The 17,821-nt window shown below is 34.6% G+C and overlaps 1 protein-coding gene across 33 annotated transcripts in view; it reads left to right on the top strand.

Moving 5' to 3' along the window:
• Positions 1-17,821, top strand: part of RIMS2 (regulating synaptic membrane exocytosis 2) — a 561,128-nt gene that overhangs the window by 259,175 nt on the left and 284,132 nt on the right. The gene's annotated exons all lie outside the window — the stretch shown is intronic.

Here is a 17,821-nt window from a genome sequence, read left to right on the forward strand (position 1 = left end):
TTCAGTTGGGTAGTTTTTCTTCTTCATTGGGTGTTATTGAGTTTAACTGGTAGAATTTAATTGGTAGGATGGGCTGTTCTGGAGGATTCAAGATGCCTTTGTTTGCATATCTGGCACCTTGGCAGGCATGGTTGGAAGACTGCTCAGCTGGGATTCTAAATCAATGCACCTATGTTTGGCCTCTTCAACATAGCAGTTTCTAGTTATTAGGACTTTTTATATGGTGACCCAAGGCTCACAGAGACAGACTTACAAAATAGGATTTATTTTGACCTAGCTTTGAAGTCATGCAGCATCATTCCTGTCATATTCTTGGTTATAAACAAGTTAAAGTAAACAAGTTACATAAAATGGAAGGAGTCTATAAAAGGCCATAAACCATATGAGACACAGTTCACTGAGGGACCATTGTTGGAGTCTAGCTACTATAAGGCTTTAATGTATGTAGTTTTATATGTAGTTTTTTTTTTTTTTTCTCATTCCCAGGAGTTTATTCACAAGCCTCTTCTCTAGACATCATTTTCCTCAGTCTTTCAGGTTTTTTTTTTTTTCCTAGGCTTCGGACCAGTTAGCCAAGTCATTAGCCCAAGTCTGTGTCCATATCTATTCTTACCCATGGCGTTTCTCTTTCTATATAAAGTGGATGACCAGATACACCTTCTAAAGCCCTGTCTATTGAAAGGATTTTCCTCACTGATGTCTTCAAGACCGCCCCTGAGTGGGACAGCAGCAGGCTACTTTTGGCTCATATATATATTGAGCTGACCTCTTTATAAACCAGGCATTACTTTTGTCTCCTTTTTCCGCAGTCATAATAGCCCCTTATGTGGCCGTAGATGTGAGCTGAGGAAGAGATGCTGATACAGTAACAGTGGTTGGTGTTTAAGTCTGGGCCACCTGCACATGCAGTTTACTTATACCCCCTGGCCCTGCTTATGCTCAAACATAGGTGCATCACTTCTATCTTACAATGGATTGTTGTTTGACACGTCCAGCCTTTTGATTTGTTGAGCCTGACAGACACTAGCTTATGTTGGGCACTTCTGGCTCTTTGGTCACTTGATTGGATCTTTGTCCCTACCAAGGCCAGGAGCATACCAGGGGCAGTTTTTCAAGTAGTGTATAATTCTCCACTGCATCCTGCACGGTCTTGATCCACAAACCTAGGAATGTACATCGTGATTCCCCTGTTGAGGCATGCTGTAAATTTCACATGGCATCTTTTCTCACCGTTGATGAATCTAATAGCACACTTTCTGTTGTATCATATGGCCCAAGTGGCAGGACTGCTCACACTGTAGCCTGAACTTAATCTAGAGCTGCTTCTTGTTCTGGGTTCCATTTGAAGCCAGCAGTCTTCTATAATAATTGGTAAATGATTCAAAGCAGCGTTCCCCAGTGTGGAATATGTTGCCTTCATAATCCAGAGGCTGCCTACCAGGCATTGTGCTTTTTTCTCATTGGTGGTAAGTGCAAGATATAATATGTTTTCTTTTGCTTTGGAGGGATGATCTGCCAGCCCATGACCATTGGGTCCCTAAGTATTTCTCTGATATTATGGGATCCTGAATCTTTGTAGGATTATCTTCCATCCTCTGGAGCAGACGTGTCTAAACACAAGGTCTCCCAATATAATTGCCACTTCTTTCTCACTGATATAGTGAACCAATGTGTTGTTCTGTGGAGTGTCCTTAGGGCTTTGGTCTTTGGGGGCTATATTATGATAGAAGGCAGTAGAGTTAACATAAGCCTGAGGAAGACTAATCAATATGTATTCTTGTCCATCCCAAGCATATGTGAGTGATTCCAGTCTTTCTCAATAGGGATGGGAAAAAACACATCTGTCAGTTCAGTGGCTTCCTTTCTTATATTTGAGTCCATATTAGTTGTCCCTAGGAAGGATACCACATTGGCCTAGCAGTTTTGACTGGGGCTACCTTGTTGAGTTTACAGCACTCCATTGTCATTTTCCAGGATGTGTTGATGCTTGTTTTTTTTTTTTTTGCACCACCCTGGTAAATTAAAAGGAGGATATATTGTGAACCATCACGTTTGTATTCTTTGTTTTTGACTGAATCTTTGCTGGTTGAGGAGGGCATTATCCAGAAGCTTCCACATGCCTTTTCCCACTTGATAGTTTTAACCCCATAAGCCAAGGAACATTACTTCTTCCAAATACCAAGTCTGTCCATTTGGGGACTGTAACAACTGGATAACTTGGAAACATCACCTGTGAGGAAATAAGGGCAGAAAGACTTGGAAGAGAAGTTAAATTGTGGACAGGTGCTTCAAATAAACCCACAGGAGTTTGAAGCTGGGGTAGATCTTTAGAGATGACCTGATTAAGGAAGCGGTCAGGAGGGCTTGATATGGCTGCTCCCTGGGGAGGGCAAGGCAAGTCTTGGTCAGAGTATATTTCCAGGGTGAAGGAGTCAGCTCTAAGCAGTGAGCATGCAACACTTGGGCCAGCTTGAGGAATGAGTGCAATTATAGATGGTATACAGCAACATCCAGTAAGATGGTTTTTTTTTTAGAATTGTCCCCTTATTTTTACAAGAGGGATATAACAATTTTAAGCCTCTCTTACTCATATGCCCTTTTGAAACTGAGGGAAAATTTTCTAGAAGTCTCCCCTGTAGACTTCTTCATATGTATGTATTTTTGGGATGTATGTGTGTGCCGCAGTTGCTACTCATGCCAGTTCCTAACTAATCACTGACAATGAGTTAGACTTATCAAGATTGGCTTAGCCTTCACAGTTCTAAGGGGATAAGAGGTGACTGTTGGGTGGATAACCATTTATGCCTGCCAGAGATAGTCATTGTAAGGATTATAATAGTGCAAAACTGGAAACGATTCATGTATCCAAAAATAGTGTGTGACGGAGCTTGCTTGTGCCAGCTTGTGAGAACCAGTTGCGGGCATCTCTTCCCAACTCCACATTCAATGACGTCGTGTTGGTAGCTCAAAAATTGGCTGAAGTGGAAGTATTTGCACCATAAAAATAGACGAATATTATAAAACAGGGCCTGTTTTTCTCCCAGAAAACTGGTAGGTAAACATTAATCACCATACCACTGATAACTATTGGAAGTTTTGATAACCCGTGGAGACTGTGGTAACGAGGAAAATTGCCCAGGGTATAATATAACCTTTTTAAGAAGCTTAATTGAAAGTTATATCTGCTATGTCAAGATGACATGTGTATATAGAACTAGAAAGAAATAAGGATAAGTTAGAAGTTTTATTTGTTGGAGCAGTAGTTTGTAGGAAAAATTTAATGTAGAATTTCATTAGTGTGGCTATAATATTTATATAATAAACATAAGAAAAGGAAGTTCTATTGATTAAATTGTCTTACTGTATTTCATTTTTAGTGATTACCCCCATAGACTCTCAGAGTACATATCAATAAATATCATAAATATAATCTTGTGTATTAGATAGGTCATGCTTACTGCCTAAAACATGTAAAAAACTGTATTTACTTGATAACAACATTCATTTCTCCATAACATTTTCCTTACAACCCCGTCGCATTTCTAGCGTGTTGAATTTTTATGGTTCATGCTTCATCTTCCCTCATATTTGCTTTAAATTCAGATAAAATTAAACTGGTCATTCATTTATTAACTTCTTTTGGTATGTATGACTTACCCAGATCATATAAGTTCCCACAATGTTTTACAAGTTGGTATTAAGCATTGAACTCTGTAGCAGTCTTTTCAGGAAATTCTAAGACTAACATTGATATGGAACTGAATAGAACAATATTTTATTCTTTGAGAAAACTTCAGACAGGTCTCTTAAGTGATTACTATATCCAGTAGGTGTAAAACATTTTTAAATGTTGATATCAAAGTATAACAAGCAGTCTCCTAGTTGATTTATCTTTATTTTCTGTCACATACAATGCTATTTTACATTAAAGAGGGATTTCATTATATTATGAAATGGCCATTTGCACAAAATTTAGTTTTCAAAATAAAGCTTTCCATCTCCAAATGATAAACAACAAAAATGAATCTTAATTCATTCAAATATCAGTTTGCAAATATTATGTAAAATAACAAATTTTTTTTTGTATGCTGAATGAAAATTTTCCCTTCTCTATTTATTAAAAACTCAAAAAAAAACAAAAGCAAAAACAAAAAACCCCAAACCTCAAATGAACGCATTTGTAATGCTGGTATTACCAAACTGCCACGTTGGATTACATTTATCTATGGTGAGAAGTGTTTAAATAACATCTTTCGAACAAGACAACATTGATTTTGAGTTACAGTTTAGGCAAGTATATTCAAACACAGGATGTTTTGATCATTGTTTTATTTTTATCTCATAAATGAAAAGTTTGACATTCACTCTGACAGAATTATCCAAATGAAATAGTGAACAAATACACCCACTAAATGCAGACCAGTGTTCACCTAATTTATTTTGAGTCAACTGGGATTATTTCTGTAGCCCAATTATACTTGGCTATATTTTGAAAAAATTCTTGTCATTAAATTTTATTCTTTTATCACCCTCTTTCTGATTCAGCTCAGTAATGATAGTTTTCAGATGCCCCTCCCCATGCTTTCTCTCTCTCCCTCTCTTTCTCTCTGCTCTCTTTTTCTGTCTCTGCCTCCTGCTATTTTCCCTCTATTCTCTCTCTCTCTCCTCCTTCTCTGTTGTCTAGCCCCACTTCATGCACTTAACATTTTTGTATGGTGACTTTATTTCTTTCAGGTATGCTAGTAACTTGTGTTATCGCTTAATTTTAATCCAGCCCCCATTTAAAAGAGAAGTCTGTTTTATATAAACCACATTTAACGGAACAGCTTCTATTAATTAAACACTTCTAATGTTAGAAAATTAGAAGGGCTAGTACGGGTACTTTTTTTGGTATTAGCTACCTTGAGAGCTATACAGAAAGGGATAATATGTTATACAACCTAATGCCTATTCCTCTCTCCTGCCCCTGAAAATCCCCTTTTGGTAGACTTCCTATGAAATTAAGATTATATTTAAATTTTAAATTTGAATGTGAATTTCCCTAGGATGCAAGACATTTCACATCACATTCATTACTTCACATCATTTAAATTATATTAAGTAGCTAATTGGAAGTATATAATGTCACTGGACATTATGTTTGAATTTACATGTTATTTTTTAGTAATAGCCTTAACTGCATTAGCTATTGAAAAACTTTATATCTGTTCAGAAAAAAGCATAATAAGCTTTTTAGTTCTATGAATTATGGTTGTCAGAACACATTAAAATTCATTATTTTATGAAAACATATTCAAGACATCATAGTTAATATTTTTTATTAAAATTATTGAATTTTATTCTATTTTTCAATAGCTTCCAGTTGTTAAAAATTTTATAAATATGATTTTGAAAGTATTTGTAAGAGTAAAGACCGAGGTCAAATGATAAATATTCACTTGTAAATGCCATGTAAAGATTAGCAGAAGAAAAAGGAAAATTAGAATTAATTCTATGTAGGAAGTCATCAAAGAGAAATAAATATTAGGTTTCAGATATAAGATTCAGTTTAAGGGTGCCTGGCTGGCTCAGTGGTAGAACACGCAACTCTTTATCTTCGGGATGTGAGTTCTAGCCCCACATTGGGTGTAGAGCTTACTTAAAAAAAAAAAATCTAGTTTTATATAGAATATACAGCGTTTCTAGAAGAAATCTAATTTCTGCTACACTCTCAGTGAAATAAGCATTCTGATATTAATATCCTCTCAAACCCAACTTTCAAATTCTGTTTAACACAATTTAATTTAGGAAAGAACAAATTTTGCTCCTTGCTTATTGCACTGATGCTGTGCTAACTGCCGTATGTAAGGTGAACACAGCACGACCGTTGAGAGATAAGCATTTAAGCAAACAAGGGCAATACAATATGATGGACATGAAAATAGTTAAATATAAGACATAGATGTAATTCAGAGAAGGTAGAGAAAGTTCTACCTTGACTTAATGGGGAGGACTTTACAGAGGAGGTGCTATGTGCATTGGGTTTTTAAGGTTAAATAGAATTTTCTAAGACGAAATATGGGATGGAGATAGGTGGTCATTCTACACAGTAAAATATAAACATTATGTCAGTAGGAACAACTTTTATGGAGTACTTACTGTTTACACTGCTTGGCACTGAGGGGAGGGAGGGCATATACAATGACAAAAAAAAGACTCTTTCTTTCTTCTTTCTTTCTTTCTTTCTTTCTTTCTTTCTTTCTTTCTTTCAAGAGAGTGCATGAGTGGGGGATGGCAGTGGGGGAGGGGCTGAGGGAGAGGTAGAGAGAATCCCAATCAAGCAGTGTCCATGCCCAGTGTAGAGCCTAATACGGGGCCTGAAATCAAGAGTCTCACACGTAACCAACTGAACCACCCAGGTGCCCTGACATATTTCCTTTCTTTAAGAAAAAAAAACTTTTTTTAAAGATTTTATTTATTTATTTGACAGAGATAAAGACAGCCAGCAAGAGAGGGAACACAAGCGGGGGGAGTGGGAGAGGAAGAAACAGGCTCATAGTGGAAGAGCCTGATGTGGGGCTCGATCCCATAACGCCGGGATCACGCCCTGAGCCGAAGGCAGACGCTTAACTGCTGTGCCACCCAGGCGACCCCCCTTTCTTTAAGAAATTTATAAACTATTTTGAGAAATTTTTGAAATGAGTTTTTATAAGTTGCATATTGTAATACTTTGCATTTTGATTGGTTTGTTTTATATATACTTTTTTTTCTCTTCATTAAGTCAGTGATATCATCCCTCCTCTAAAACAATGAGTGATGGATTAGGAGAGCTGTACTCTGGTACCAGATTGCCTGGATTAAAATCTCAGCTCCTTGAACAGTTTTATTGTTTTTTAATTTATTGTTTTGTTGTTTATTAACCTCATTTGCCACATCTGTAAATACATGTCATAATAGCATCTATTCCACTTGATTGTTAAAAAGGTTAAATTGGTTAATATAAATATTTTAACATAAATAATGCCATACTAAAAGTACTCTTCTGAAATTTACTTTTCTTATTTAGTAATATCGTCATTCATTTTACCTGTCAGCCTGATTCTTTGTAAAAACTTCCCAGGGATGCCTGGGTGGCTCAGTTGGTTAAGCATCTGCCTTCTGCTCAGGTCATGATACCAGGGTCCTGGGATTGAGTCCCTGCATCAGGCTCCTTGCTCAGCAGGGAGCCTGCTTCTCCCTCTGCCTAATGCTCTCCCTGCTTGTGCTCTCTCTGACAAATAAATAAATAAAATCTTAAAAAAACCCACCAAACTTTCCAATAATTTGTATTTGACATACATGTTTCCAGACATTTTCTGTTGTGAAGTGTGCTGAAACAATTATTCCAACTAAGCTTAAATATTCTGTACTTCAAGTTCTGATAGTTTCCTATATAGCTAGAGCCAACAATTAATTTACAGTTTTTTTTAAACACTGTCAGTAAAGAGGGCATTTGCTTAATGGTTAATACTATACTTACATTTTAACTACAAATTTAAGGTTTAAACTATATTTTCTATTCCCAAGAAATGGATAAGTACTATCTCAGTTGTATTCATTTGGGTATGTTTGGGAGAGTTAAATACATGATGTTTGGAATGAAAAAAAAGAAGGAAAAAGAAAGAAATTTATAAGCCATTGAGCTGGTACGGTTAATAGGTTTATAAATTATCCTTTTTTATAGAGAGATGGTGTGGTGTATTAGAGCAAAGGATTGAAGATACAGATGCTATTCTAGGCTCTGCCAGTGACCCCATTGTAATCTTTCAAAGGTTATTTAATTTTCTGGGCTTCAATTTCTTCTCTAAAATGAGGAAAATAGACTGACTCAATATTTTTAAAAGTATGCTCAATGAAGCACCAGACATCTGTGCTCATGTTTTAAGAACTGCTGAAGAGGATATGATGATATGGATAAGCACGTGGGTCTTCCACTTTGTTTCAGCCAAACTTTGTTCTCAACCAGTTTATATTTGGAGGTTTTGTTAGGAAGGAGGCTCCATTGTGTAAAGAAGTATAGAAATGACTAGACTTGTTATTTTAATTCATCAGTCAGTTTATTCAGTTAGTGTTTATGTTCCATGTGCTACTCTGTATGCCAGAGTCTACAACAGTTTAAAAAAAGTACAATAATGAGCTTCTTGATTGTTTTGTTTTGTTTTCCTATTAGACTGTATGTAACCTCCTTGAAGGAAGATACCTTGTCTATGTTCTTTCTTGTTGTATCCCAGAAATTTGCCTGAGACCTAGCACTTGGTAGCCTCTCAATAGATATTTTTTGAAAAAGTGGGTAACTGTATGGAACAATGAATGAGTGGATGAATGAAACAATGTTTTTATGATTTCTTTTTGCTCCAACATTGTATGATTTCTCTCAGTTACATCTTAGCTTAGAAAAATTATTTTGCTTTGGTTATAAAGCCCAGGGTGTACTACATAATATCAAATAAAACAAATGAAAGAATTATTAAGTAAAAAAACATAAAATTAGAACTATTTATAAAACAACATGGAGGGTTGCTTGGGTGACTCAGTCAAACATCTGCCTCCAGCTCAGGTCTTGATCTCAGGGTCCCTGGATCAAGCCTTGGGTGGGGCTCTCTGCTCAGCAGGGAGTCTGCTTGTCCCTCTCCCTCTGTGCATTTTCTCTCACTCTTGCTCTTTCTCAAGTAAATACATAAAATCTTAAAAAAAAACACACAACATGGAAACAATAAGTAGGCTTCACATGTAGTTATGAAAGCACATTTTTATGGACCTACTTTCCTGATTGGGAGAGGTTTGGGTTATCTCAGTTCATATTAAATTAATATATCCCAAATAATAAGAAGAATACTTACTAAAATTCAAATAATGGATTTTTAAATAGTTTTTATTCTTGCTTACTGGTGTTGGATTAATTTTACTTTTAGCCACTTTTAGGTAGTTCCTTACAAATGTTTAAAATCCATTGCAAAGTAATTACTTAATCAAGAGTTATTTTTAACATCATGCATAATTAGAGGCTGATTTGGATTCTGTGACCTTCGAGTTACTAAATAGGATAAAATCTGCAGGATAATAATTCCACAGAATTTAATTTTAGCACAAGATTTAAGAATGTGAACTTTTGAGACAGACTACATGGATTTTTAATCCTGACTCTATTATATCCTAATAATGTGATCTTGGGCAAATTATTTGAGCCTCTCAGTCATACTTTTCTCACCTGCAAAATATAATACTGTTATCTAGTTTAATGGTTATTGTGAGGGTTAAGTAAGATAATCATATAGAGTGTGTATTCCAGTTACTACAAATAACACCAAAACTTAGTGGCATAAAACAGTCATTTAATATGCTCATGATATCTGTGGGTCAGGAATTTGAACAAGGCTTAGCAGAGACTGCTTGTCTCTGTTCCTTCTTGTCTGGGACCTCAGTGGGGGTGGGGGTGGGGAGGCAGGAACAGCTGAGCTTCCTCAGGTATTGCTCTCTCTCTCTCTCCGTGTGATTACTCTAGCATGGCAGCTTCAAGGAAATGGACTTCTTATGGCTTCACAGCTCCCAAAGCACATGTTTTGAGAATGTCAGAAGGAAACCATGCTGTCGTTTTAAGCCAAGCATTTTATTGTTCTCTTAATACATAAAACAATTGATGTTATCTCACATCTGATAAAATTAGTTACTTGAGTTGATAATAAAGATCAACAATTCCCAAGCATTGTTTCCAATATGAAACATAATTCATACTCAGCTCATATTCCTTTCCTAGTGATGTGGATAATTTCTAATTTCTTGTGTAGCTTTACTCCTCTTCTTTCTTTTTGAGATTGACATTAGCGTAGATGCAAATTTGAATTAATTCTACTTTGAAATTTACTTTTGTTAAAAAAATTAAATAATTTGTAAATTACATTTCTTTATCAGTAGTAGCATTACTTGTGACAGTTTACAACCTTGTTATAACATAGTGGTTGAGTACTGCTGATTCAGATCATGAAATAAATCCAATTACGGGTTAAGGGAAAGATTATTTGCTAATATTCTACTACTTACCATTTCCCAAACATATTGGCAGCAATAGTTTGATATATCCTCCTTGCTGTGCCAAGATTGTACATGTTATTTTCCATTAAGAAAGTAAAAGCCTCCAGTAGTAAAAATTTACTGTCTCTCTCAAGGTACAGTTCAAATATCACATAAGCGTTTCCTAAGTATCAGTCTCTCCTTTTTCTGAATAATCAACAATTTTTTCATGAAATGCCACAATTTTGATTCTAAGAAGCAAATTTTTCCACATTATAATATCTTAGAAATAGAGATAATTTTCACCATTAAATGCTTTTCATTGTTTGATGGTAGCATTTTTTTTAGTGATACATGAAATGATGGTATATATTATAATTGATAGCAACTTAGATGAAATGAAATAGAATACAATGGGTGTATGTTATATTAAAATATGTTACACTATGTGATGCTGTTATATATTTTACCTATCTTTCTAGAATGTGAGTTTCTTGAGGTTCTATTTGTACCCACAGGACCTAGAACAGTTTTACACTGTGTAATAATTAAAATGAATTCTAATGGATGTAATATATACCATCACTGTGTTATCAATATATTCTTCTTTAATAACAAGTGATTGATTAAAATTGGTTAAAATCGCATTATTAAGAATATATTAATAACACCAAAGGTGCAAGATTTTAAAAAGAAAACTAATTATTAATAATGTTTATCTTTGTATTTAAAGTGCTAATATATTTTGAGTAGCCTTGATTTTGCTTTAGAGGTTGGAACTTGGTCTAAAGAATCTATCTGGCCCTTTAGATCTACCGACTTTTATGTTTTAGTCCATATCTTTAAAATTTGCTGCTTTGGAAGCTGGCAGTGTATTAGGAGCAAATTACCATAAACCTAGTGTCTTAAAACAACACGTATTTACTATCTCACAATTTCTGTTATTCAGGAGTCTCAGCATGGCTTAGCTGTGCACTCTGCTTAGAGTCTCAAAGCTATAATAAAGGTGTTGGCTGGGCTGTGTTCTCATCTGGAGGCTCGACTGAGAAAGAATCTGATTCCAAGTTCAGTGAGATTGTCAGCAGAATTCATTTCCTTGTGACTGGATACTACCCAAAGTTCCTGGATGGTACCCACAGTTCCTAAAGACAGCCTGCTGTTCCTTGGCACATGGGCTTCTCGTTGTGGCTGCTTACCTCATCAGGCTAGCAAAGATAATCTCTAGAGCAAATAAACTAGCTACGCAGTCTTGCTAATGATCTCATGGGAGTGACATTCCATCACCTTGTCATCTCACCATCTTAATTAGGAGCAAAAGCATGAACACCACAAGGTGGTGATAATGGGGCACCACCTTAGAATCGGTTTTCCATATATACCCTAAGTTTGTTTCTGAAGCAATTCCATGGAACATAGTTGGAAAACCATTGCCTTGGAGAATATTCACTCTATGTAACTTTTCTTTTCTTTTTTTTTTAACCCTGAGTTTCCTTTAATACTGAACATTTCCTTTTTTTTTTTTTTTTTTTTTAAAGATTTTATTTATTTATTTGACAGAGATAGAGACAGCCAGCGAGAGAGGGAACACAAGCAGGGGGAGTGGGAGAGGAAGAAGCAGGCTCATAGCAGAGGAGCCTGATGTGGGGCTCGATCCCATGATGCCGGGATCACGCCCTGAGCTGAAGGCAGATGCTTAACCGCTGTGCCACCCAGGCGCCCCTGAACATTTCCTTTAATACTGAACATTTTCTAAAGTGTAAATACTTACACTTTATTATTAGTTTTAATGGTTACCTTGTGAAGAAAAATGACCCTCTAGGAAGGTTTCAGCATTATGTCTCAAAATACAGTTCCTGAAATACTTGTTCCATTAGAAGGGTTAGTGTTCCAGTTAGGTTTGTGGAAACTATATGTTATATAATTCGTGTAAAGAAACATATTGTCATTACTATGTGAAAAATCCTTCACTCCAGAAATCTATTTAATTACATTTAATCTAGAGTTTTCCAAACTTATTTGATTATAAGACCTTTATATTACTCGACCTATTAACATTTTGCAGAATCAGTGTTCCATGTTGGGAAATGCCAACATTTATAGCTTGACAAGTTGAAGAAGAGGGCAAAATATCAGGAAGAGAAATGAGAGGAAAAATGAAAGATTATAAATGAATTTTTCCTATCTATTTTAGAATGAAAGTTTGATTATTTCATTTTAATGATGATTAAAATGATGATACCATCAAATGGGGATGACTCTACAATTTGCAGAGAACTTTCATTACCATTATCATATTTAAACCTCTCAACAATCTTGAGATATCACAATTAATCTCTTTTTATATGGATGAGGAAATGAGGCCTAATGAATTACTTGACTTGCGCAAGTCCTAAAATTAATAAGGAACAAAACGGATACTTTAACATAGGTTTTGTGGCTCTAGCTACAAAACTCTGTCACCACATGCTATGGCCTTAAAATTTGGTTAAATTTAAAAATGAGGATATTGAAGAATAATTTTATATAACGTGATTAATTGTAAAACCTCTGTTAACCTAAAGTAATGAAAACAATGACATAAAGAGTTAATAAACTCTTGCATTCACTTAATGACTTAGAAAAAATGTAATAAATAGGATATTCGGACTTTTTTCTCTGCGTGTTCAGCACACAACACACACACACACACACACACACTATTGGATTAGTTTATGTTTTACAGCAGAGGTAAATGAAGGAGAAAATCTTAGCCTAAGATGTCAGTCTTTGATTACTACTTTTAATCAGGTTTCATATTTAAGTATGTTTAACTTTCAGTAATAGAATCATTGAATATCAGAGTTACATAAAATTTAGTGTGCTTTTTGTGTAACTTCCTAACGGAAGCACCGATTTTCTCTAAGTCATGCTGACAAGTGGTACTCCAGCCTTTTCTTTGAATTGTAAGAAGTTGCAAAGATAGTACACGGAGATCCCGTGTGCCTTTCACCTGGTTTCCTTCAGTGATGACATCTTGTATAATTATAAATTATAGTACAGTATCAAAAGCAGGAAATTGACATCAATTTATATAGTTTATATAGTTTGATGACATCACATATGTGGATTTGTAAACCCCTGCTATTATAAAGATACAGAACTATACCACCACAAAGATCTTTATTATGCTACCCCTTTATAGTAACATTTTTCCTCCCCATGCTCATCCCTAACCTCTGCTAACCACTAATTTTTCATCTCTATAATTTTATCATTTAGAGACTATTGTATGAATGAAGTCATATGGTATGTAACATTTTGTGACTTTTTTTCCTATTCTGCATATTGCCCTTGAGGTCCATCTATGTTGTATGTATAAATAGTTTTTTCTTTTTTATTACTGAGTAGTATTCAATGGTATGGTTATACCACAGTTTGTGTGGTCATTTGCCTATTGAAAGATATTTTGGTTGTTTCCACATTTTAGCTATTACAAATAAAGATATTCTTTTTGGTGAAATTTCTCTTCACATAAAGAATTTAACCTTTTACCGTTAAGTATGGTCTTAGCTACAGGTTTTCAGTTGATTATTTATTTGAGCAAGTTCTCCTCTATTCCTTGTTTTTTTGAGAGTTCTTTTTTTTAAACATGAATTTTTTTCTACATCAATGAATGAATCATGTGATTTTTCTCTTTTATTTTGTGAGTATGATAGGTTGCATTGACTTTTCAATATTCAACCAGTCTGGCATTCCAGCAATAAACCCCATTTGGTCAGAGTGTATAATACTTTTTATATATTGCTGAATTCTATTTGCTAATATTTTGTTAAGTATTTCTGTGTTTGTGAGGGATATTCGTCTGCATTTTTTTGTTGTTTGCCTTTTTTTTTTTTTTTTTTTTGGTATTCTGTTCCCTCTGATTTTTATTTCTCTGTTTTCTTTTTCTTGACTTCCAGTGGGTTATTTTAACATTTTTTTAAGAGTTGCATTTTGATTTATCTGTAATGTTTTTTTGAGTGTATTTCTTTGCAAAGATTTTTTTTCTTTTAGCGGTTGCTCTAGGTAATATATTACATATGTACATCACATCCTGCTGGTATTTACATTTTACTAGAGTCAAGTGTAGAAACCTTACATACCTTAAGTTTCTTTGCCTTTCCCTGTTTCTAATGGAATTTTCTTAAATATTTCTTCTATATATGTTAAAAAGCACATCAGACAATGTATACTTCTTGCTTCAGACACAAAAGATAATTTAGAAAGCTTAAGAGAAAAAGGGAAGTCTATTGTATTTACCCATATTTTTGCTTACTGTGTTCTTTCTACCTTCTCAATATTTCCAGATTCTGTCTTTTTTTGTGTGTTTATTTTTGTTTCCAGACCTTTTCTTTAGTCATTCTTTTAGGGTAGATCTGTTGGTGACAAATTCTCTTAGTTTTCTTTTGTCTGAGAATGTCTTTAATTCTCATTCATTTCTGAGACATAATTTACCATGTTTAGAATTCAGGGTTGACATTCTTTTATTTCAGAAATTAAAAATATTGTTCCATTTTCTTCTGGCCTCCAAGGTTTCTGATCAGAAATCCACTGTCATTTGAATCATTTTCCCTCTTTAGGTAAGGTGTTGTTGTTCTCTTGCTGCTCTCAGGACAGTTTTGTCTTTAGTTTTTGGTTTGATTACAGTGTGTCTTGATTTCTTTGAGTGTTTCTTGTTTGGGGGTTTATGTAGCATTTTTGAATCGATAGGCTCAGCTTACACGTTTTACAAATTTGGGAACTTTTCAGTCACTGTTTGTTAAAATACTTTTTCAGCCTTAGCTTCTTTTTCCTCTCCTTCTGGGACTACTATCTTTCTTCATACATGAATTTTAGATCTTTTGTTATAATTCTTCAAGCCCTTGAGGTCTCGCTTATTTTATTTATTTGTTTTGTATTTTATTTGTTTTATTTTATTTTATTATTTTATTAGTCTACTTTATGTTTTTCAGATTGGGTGATTTCTCTTGTTCTATTTTCAAGTTCATTGAGTTGTTCCTCTGTTTTCTGCATTCTACAGTTGAGCTCATCTATTTGCTTTTTAAATTTCAGTTATTTTTCAGTTTTAAAATTTCCATTAGGTTCTTTCTGTGTCGTCTTTTTCTTGTTCTGGAACTGGAAAGCCTAACATTTTTGAAATGTTACTAAAGGAAGAATATTTTACTATTTTAGTTCTGCCCTTTGAAGCTATACAAAATATGAATATTAATGCTAATAGTCCTAGTGGCTGAGGACTATTTTATGTATGATTTCCATTAATTACTGTATTTAATTCTTTAGTAATTCTGTGTTTTACTCATTCAACAAATGTTTACTGGCTTTGGTCTGTCAGATATTTTTGCTTTGGCTTCAAATGGTTAAACAGCTTGTCCTTTATTTACTCAGGAAACAACTTCATTTCTGCCTTTTTTGGTAGGTCGTAGGCATTGGGAGAGAGAGATTGTGAGCTGGGTTCTCACACCTTCACAGAAACCAGCCAAGAATTTTCATTTAGGGTTTCCATGCTTTATTTAATTCAGTTTGGAGATTTATGAGTGCTTTTATGTGGAACGATATTGTATTTTCAAAGGGTTTTCTGAGATACAAAAACTCTTAACTTTTTGGGTAGCCATAAAATTATAACTATCAATTTGTGCCATGAGAAAAATGGGGAAGCACTTCTCTGTTTTGTAGATTAAAGAATATTTTCCCCTCTACAAAGTGAATTTTGTGTAAATTAGATAACCCAATTTCATCATCCTTCACAAATAAACTTCTTAAGGGAATTATCTCCAGTGGTTTTCAAATATTATTGAGACCATAATCACCTGGTGGGCTGTTAAAAAACAGATTGCTAGGCCTTATCTACAGAATTTCTGCTTACTTAAGTCTCAGCTGGTGCCTAAAAATTTGGCACTTTTCACAAGTCCCGGAGTGATGTTGATTATGCTATTTAGGGGATTTCACTTTGTGAACCATTTGTCTCCACACAAGTTTTCTACTCCCTTGTCTCCCTTTGATTCTTCAGTTACTTCAACAGATTTTAATTTTCATCATTCTACCCAAAGCGTTTTCTCTAACATCCTTCTGATCTTCATGTCACCGAATCAAATGCACACTTTTCAGTTTCTTATCTTACCTACTGTACAGAAATCATAGTTATTTTCTCCTCCTGCAGAGGAAGCTCTCTTCTGTTTGGTTCGGAGAAGTCCGTCTCCCTCCCTCCTCCGTTTCTTTCTGGCATGCTCTTTCTCAGCCTCTCTTTTTCTCAAACCAAACTCTAAATGTTAGAATTCATTCGGGCTCCTCTTCATATCTTTACCTTCTGTTCCTAAATGATCCACTTAGTCCTATCTGCATGCTAGTAATTCCAATTTATGTCTGCAGCTCGGACTGTTCTTTGTTACAGCTTGACAAATTGATTTTTTATATACCCACTTGAATAGCATAGATATTTTGAATAATACATCCAAAATCAATCACCATATTTAATAAATTCTAAGATGCATATTTCTATCATTTTAATACATGTGAATTCTGTAGTCAGTGACATCTTAGATTCTATAAAATAGAGTATTTCCTTCCTACCCTTTCTAATAAAAAGTGTTCTTCCTCCAGCTTTCTCCATCTCATAAGTAGTCTTTCCTTCCGTCCAGTTGTTAATGCCAGAAACCTGGGATTTATCCTTGATTCTTCAGTCTTTCTTAATTTTTTTTTAAGTAATCTCTACACCCAACATGGGGTCAAATTCACACACTGAGATCAAGAGTCACATGCTCTCCTGACTGAGCCAGTCAAGGTGACCCTCTTCAGTCTTTCTTAATTCTCTTATTTCTACCTCCAAAATATCTCTCAATGCCCTTTTTTCTTACCTTTCTGTTGCTGTCACCTTTGTTCAAGCCATAATTACCTGTCCCATGAATTATTGCAAATGCCTATTAACCTTGGTGTCTTCCAACCCAATCTGTAGTTAGTGCTTAGATTCATCTTTTTAAGATGTAAATCAGTTCATGCCAACATCTTGCTTAAAATCCTTTAGTGAATGAAATCCATAATCTTTAATACAGCATAAAAAGTCCTCTCTAAGCTGGTTTTGCGCTGCCTCACCTCATTTAGCATTCTTTTTGGTTCAGACACACTGGTGTTCCATCAGTCCTTCTACAGTACCCTGTTGTTGCTTCTTCCTGGAATGTTTTTTCCTCTACTTTCCGTCTACCTATCTCCTTACTTGTCTTTTAGGCCATATGCTTCGTTTCTCATTTTAAAGATCACTTCTTTAGAGGTCATTGCTGACCCCAAACTCTACGTTAGATCTTATTATACTGTTCCATGGTGTTTTGAGAGTTCTGCCCTTTGCACTTATTATACTCTCTCATAGTGTACTCTCCTGTATGACATTCATGATTTATTTATTGTGTTTATCTTCACTCTGTTCTATGTCTCATTGTTTTACTCCTTATGCTAGAGCTTAGCACAATACATGGCAAATGGAAGGTATTTACTAAATCTTTTTAAGTAAAAGAAAATATGACTAGAGCTTAAAAAGATGTATATGTACACATAGAGACTAAAAAGAATTTTATTTAAATGTAAGGCAAATAAGGAACACATAAATTTGGGAAATGGATATTCATTCTTAGTTGCCAATTATATACATTGTCTGACAAAATTATTTTAAAAGAAAATTTACTTTTTATGAGAATGCAATTTCTACAAAAAAAGTTGAGAAAATATTTCAAAGTAATTTTATGTAATTCATGATATTTAAGTAAAGTTTATCTTTACTAATAGAAATTGA

Source organism: Ursus maritimus, unplaced genomic scaffold (assembly GCF_017311325.1).
Source record: "Ursus maritimus isolate PB19 unplaced genomic scaffold, ASM1731132v1 scaffold_9, whole genome shotgun sequence".
Lineage (NCBI taxonomy): Eukaryota > Metazoa > Chordata > Mammalia > Carnivora > Ursidae > Ursus > Ursus maritimus.